Source organism: Gekko japonicus, unplaced genomic scaffold, assembly GCF_001447785.1.
Source record: "Gekko japonicus isolate JY-2015 unplaced genomic scaffold, Gekko_japonicus_V1.1 scaffold809, whole genome shotgun sequence".
NCBI classification, from domain to species: domain Eukaryota; kingdom Metazoa; phylum Chordata; class Lepidosauria; order Squamata; family Gekkonidae; genus Gekko; species Gekko japonicus.
The window spans coordinates 535,088-539,420 of record NW_015172578.1 but is presented as its reverse complement, the minus strand read 5'-3'; positions in this window follow the sequence as shown (position 1 = coordinate 539,420).

Sequence of the window (4,333 nt, the reverse complement as noted above, 5' to 3'; positions counted from 1 at the left end):
TTATATGGGCTTTTGGGGGCATCCGCCCCCTTTTCAGAGGGGGAGTCCTCGTCCGAAGACCCGGATCCCAACTCGCCATGAGATTTGCTTTCTTCTTCCTCCCCTTTGCCCTCTTCTGGTTCCCCAAGTTGTATCCGCAGAAATTCGTGTACTTTAAAAACAGAGTCAATCTTTTCTTTTTTTTATCGTTGAGCTTGAAAATGATGCATTCTAGGATTAACCACCTGTAACTGATGCCATTTGTTTGTAAAAAAAGGATTAAGTCTTTATAGTTCTTTCTCTTCTGTATTATGTCAAATGGAATGTCTTTTAAAATCCTAATGTTGTTGTCCCCAATTTTCAAGGGTGTTCCCGAAGTTGCTTTCAAAATAGCATCTCTCACACGTCTCTTCGAGAATTGACCACTATCTCCCCAGGCAGATTATTTTTCTTGGCGTACGATGAATAGGACCTGTAGACCACATCCATCTCGCTGCAAAGGTATTCCGCTGTTGAATCTGTCATTGGGGCTAATGCTTCACTCAACTGTTGCTTCAAATTCTCTCCTTTAATTTCCGGGACCCCTTGAAACCGTAGGACCGAATTTGCTTTATCCATTTGTAGCTGTAAAAGCTTTGACTCTTCAGTAGCTTGCTTCATTTCCAGCTTTTGCACCTTTTTCTTTTTAGTAGTGACATCCATTTCGTTCACCTTGTCTCCCATTTGCTCTGTTGCTTTTAAGGATTGAGTCAGTTGCATCTGCTGCTCTGCCACACTCTGCCCAATTACTGACAGTTGTTGTTTAATGCCAGTGATCTCATCCAGCAGAGGGCGCAGGGAGTAAGCCAAGAGTTTTGAGAGCTCAGTGACATCTGTTCGAAGACTGCCCCCTAGTTTCGGTTTCAACAGCTTCTCTTTCTATGGTTACTTCCCCGCCATCTTTTTGGATTTGTTTACTTTTCAAGAACGTTGCTAAAGTCTCTGATATTCGCGCAAATGTTTTTCTGCGCTCTGGTAAGTCTCTTAAAATAGTTTTAGTTGCTTATTTTTCTGCTCCCCCCACTTTCCTTCTGTGTTCGATTTATGCGTTTGGGAGGAACCCCACCCCCGCTCACTTTCCCGTCGCTCCTTAGAGGGGGCAGCTTCTTTTTATATCTTCATGCTCGCTTCAACCCGACTCACACTTCATTGTTGGCCATTCGGCCTCGCTCGTCATTTATTTTGCCCGCTCTCCAACGCTTGTCCCAGTCAGCAGCACTCGTACCATGCGGTCACTCAGCGGCAGAACCTTTGGGGCAGAGGGGTGCCTCAATTCTCTGGCTTTCAGCCATCGAAGAGGTCACCCCTCAAAAGCCCCCTGGCTGGGAGCCTTTTACCAAAGCTCCAGAGGGGTCGCGACCCATCAGATCCCCTCCCACACACTGGTGTGCAGTTTACCTCCCCGGGACATCCAGGAGATGTGTCTGCCTGCGTGTCGCCATAAACCGGAAGTCGAGCTTCTGAAAACTTTTCAAGGGTAGCTCCAACTAGAACGTACTGCAATAGTCCAATCTAGATGTAACCAGGGCTATTTTTGGGCAAGAATGCACAGGAACACAGTTCCGGCTCGCTTCAGAGCTGGCCACACCTACTACAGCCAAAACCTCTGCGTGCGTGGCTACAGAGGGAAGGCCTGGTGAGTGACCCCCCCAGCGACTCCAAGGCGGGTTGGCTAGGGGGCCCTGGAGGATTGGGGAGGCATTTAAATGCCTCCCTGTGCCTTCCCCAACCTGTCGGCTTGCCCCGGCTCCCCACAGCTTCAGGGCACCTGGGCAAGCTAAGGGAAGACAGTTTAAACTGCCTTGCCTTCAAGGGGGGGCTTGCCTGGGCAAGCCAAGGGAAGGCATGTGGTGTGGCCTAATATGCTAATGAGCTGTGCTGCCAGGGTGTGACCTAATATGCTAATGTGTTTCTGCTGTTGGGTGTAGCCTATTATGCTAATGAGTTCCTGCTGGGCTTTTTCTACAAAAAAAGCCCTGGATGTAACTGAGGCCATAGATCACTGTGGCTAGATCTGACTGATCCAGAAATGGACACAGTTGATGCATCTTTTCCCTTCAGGCCTCGCTAGAAAGGAGGCTGTTTCCTACTGAGCTGGTTCCTGGATCCAACTTTATCTGTCTTCAGATCTATTATAGGAGAAGAACTTTTTTCCTCCAGGCTGTTGGCAACCCTAAGCAGAGACCACAAACTCTCTGGGGAGTAGCCCTGCCTCCTTCCCTGGTTTCTAAAAACCCCAGAACCACTTCCAGTCTCAGCAAGGTCTCAAGTGCCTTGCTATGTCTTGAGTCAGTGGGAGGCATTGCAGCCTTGTTGGAGCACTTTCCTGCATCACTGTGTGCGGCCTTTTAAATCAGCAACCATTCTGTCCAGTAAGACACAGGGCTAGTCACATCAATAAGGTTGCTAATTGGCCTGGTGCGGGAAAAACGACGCCCCTTTAATAGAGTCCTAATGAGTGGAAATAGGCAGTTGAATCTTTTCATGTCATATCATGGAAGTAAATAATTTCCAATTTTCCTCCAAGCCAGCTGGCAACCCCAACTACAGGGGTCTCTGGATGGGTGGCTGCTTCCTCTTGAATTGGTTCCTGGACCCAACTTCCTTTGTCTTCAGATTTTAATATCCCCTCCCAAACAAGGTGGGAGTCAGTCCTGGTCTATAACCAGTATTGCATTTAGTTCGATTTATCATCTAAGTGATCAGAATAAAATTAATCTGGTGAAGTAACTGTCATTTTAAACAGATAATAGCTCTGCAAGACAAAAGTCACAACAGGTAATGATCATCTAGCAACCTGTGCAAAGGAGACATTTTGGTCCAAAAAGAACATAGAGAGCTCCCACAGCAACAGATTTCACTTGGAGCTGAAGCATCGCTGTGGAGAATCCACATGCTTTTTAAAATATTCATTAATCATCCAGCTAATTTGTTTTCACACAGGAGCGCTGACAGCAAATGAATGTTATTATAGCAGAAACACAGTGCATAATCCAGACTATTATGGCAATAGCACTGATGAAAACGGCTGCTCCATGTGTGCTTTCTGTGTGCCGTTCTTTGTCCAACTGTAATTGTAAATCTCTCTCTCTTCACATCTGCTGAAGGAAACAGACCTACCATATGTGGCTGGAAAGAAGATAAAAGCACTGCTGCTTATCTCAGAAACATGAGCTGACGTTTGGCCAAAGATTTCCTAACTAACCAGGGTTGAGGTGACAGCTGTATGCCATCACCAAGGTTCCTTCTCTCATAAATTGTTTTGTATCCTGTCAATATGTTACAAGTTCCATTGTACCACCACTAGCATCACTATTGTTTGATTAAGACTTTCAGAGCCAGTTTACTCTATTAAATGTGGTGATAGTTGAACTGGGCTTCTTAACAGAGGGGAAAAAATATGATTATAACTGGGCCTGTTCTTCTAAGTTTCTACTGCAAAACGTTTTAGGGTCCAAGGCAAGACAAATGAAATTAAGAGCACATTGGACATGTAAGTGGACAGAACAGTATCAATAATACACAGAAGTTGTGTACAGAATGAAACTGTTTATAGACACAAAGAATTGTACAGGTAAAAATTGAAAGCTGTTTCATCCTTCTCTATATACTAAATTAGGATTTAGGCAGATCACAGGACAATATTTCCAACTGTTTGATGTTGTTTGTTGGCCACTGGACTGGAGTGACTGAGAATAAGTCATGCATTAATGTTAACCCAATCTTGTCAGATCCTGGAAGCTAAACAGAGTCATCCCTGGTTAGTACTTGGATGGAGACAGGCAATGGCAAATCACCCCTGAATGTCTCTTGCATTGAAAACCCTGTGAGGTCACCATAAGTTGACTGATCCTTGGCAGCCAAAAAAAATGGCAACTTGTCCCCAAAATCCAAACATATTTATTTTTTAAGCACTATATATTAACTATTCAAGTCATTCAGTTCAGACTGTGATTATATAATTTCCAAAAGCAAATTCTTATTTTGTACCTTTCTTCTGTGACACTAAGGAAGCTTTTACAAACAAGACACGCATGGTTTTGGAGGGCCCTTCTGCTTATTTTTTTTTCTTTGTGAAAGTCTGACTGCTATCACGATGCAGGCAGATCCTGCACTTGTCTTTTCCCTCACAATTTTACCACAGCCATGTCAGAAAGGAAATATCCCTCTGCACGGCATGCCACTCCCACTCTCCTTGTGCATCGGTTTACTTGGGTCCTTCTGCATTGTTTTATGGCCATTCTGGGCTGACTCTGCAATCACCATGGTTTTGCCATGGGTTATCTGGATGTGGTTTTGTACCAGACCTTTTGCT